Source organism: Dama dama, chromosome X (genome assembly GCF_033118175.1).
Source record: "Dama dama isolate Ldn47 chromosome X, ASM3311817v1, whole genome shotgun sequence".
NCBI classification, from domain to species: domain Eukaryota; kingdom Metazoa; phylum Chordata; class Mammalia; order Artiodactyla; family Cervidae; genus Dama; species Dama dama.
Genome location: NC_083714.1, coordinates 126,296,171 through 126,297,499, shown reverse-complemented (window position 1 = coordinate 126,297,499; position 1,329 = coordinate 126,296,171). Strand labels below are relative to the sequence as shown.

The 1,329-nt window shown below is 41.5% G+C and overlaps 1 pseudogene; it reads left to right on the top strand.

The window, feature by feature from the left end:
- The first annotated feature begins 450 nt into the window (after positions 1-450).
- Positions 451-716, top strand: LOC133051772 (dynein light chain 2, cytoplasmic-like; annotated as a pseudogene).
- Positions 717-1,329: the final 613 nt, after the last annotated feature.

The window sequence follows — 1,329 nt, the reverse complement described above, 5'->3', positions numbered from 1 at the left end:
TGAACCAGCATCTCTTGCATCTCCTGCACTGGCAGGCAGATTTATTTTTACCAGTAGCACCACCTGGGAAGCCCCTCTAACACTCTCAAGTAACATATTACTTCACCTATAGTAGAAGAACCTTAAAATAGTGCAATTTATTTACCTTCTCCTGGACCTTGTGTTATCATCATACAGTTTATTTTTACATCTGTTAGAAATACCACAATACATTGTTATTATTTTTATTTAAACATTCAATAATTTTTTAATGTAATTTAGAACATAAGAAAACACCATTTACTCACATATCCCCCAATTCTGTTGTTACATGGTCTTTTGTATAGATGTACATTTTTGTGTGGTATCATTTCCTTTCACCCAAAGAACTTCTTATCAAATTGTATGTCTGGCCAGTCCCTACCTCCAGCAGACTAGATGCAGACAGCCAGCCCCTCCTTTGCTATAACCATGTGAGACCAAATTGCTGTGATCAAAAACGCCATTATGTCAGAAGGAATGCAACACGACTTGGTGGAGTGGGCTACACTGGCATTGGAAAAATATAAGATAGAGATAACATTGCAGCCTATATTAAGAAGGAGCCTGACAAGAAGCACAATCCCACCTGGCACTGAATAGTGGGCTACAACTTCAGTAGTTACATAACACATTAAGCCAAACACTTCATCTACTTCTACCTGGGCCAAGTGATCATTCTCTTCAAATCTGGCTAAAAGCACATTCTGGCTAAAAGCACAGACTCCCACACACACCCAGTGATTCATTCAAAAATGAGGACTAGAGCCTAAATTCCAAACACCAGACTTAAATCTTCAGCCTTGTCTAACGCAACACCTCAGTCTTTGAAAGCTTTTTGTGTTGCTTTATAGGCATCTCTGTCAGAGAAGGCAATGGCACCCCACTCCAGTACTCTTGCCTGGAAAATCCCATGGATGGAGGAGCCTGGTAGGCTGTGGTCCATGGGGTCGCTAAGAGTCGGACAAAACTGAGTGACTTCACTTTCACTTTTCACTTTCACACATTGGAGATGGAAATGGCAACCCACTCCAGTGTTCTTGCCTGGAGAATCCCAGGGACGGGGGAGCCTGGTGGGCTGCCGTCTATGGGGTCGCACAGAGTCGGACACGACTGAGTGATTTAGCAGCAGCAGCAGCAGCAGCAGCAGCATAGGCATCTCTGTACTAATTTGTTGTGGTTCTAAAACAATTAATAAAACAACTTACATTTGTATCTGTGTTGGGTCTCTTTCCTCTCTGCTGAACGTTTTTCATCTTCAAAGTCCATTCCTTTTAAAAACAAAATAAATAAATCTGTTAGAGAAATGTG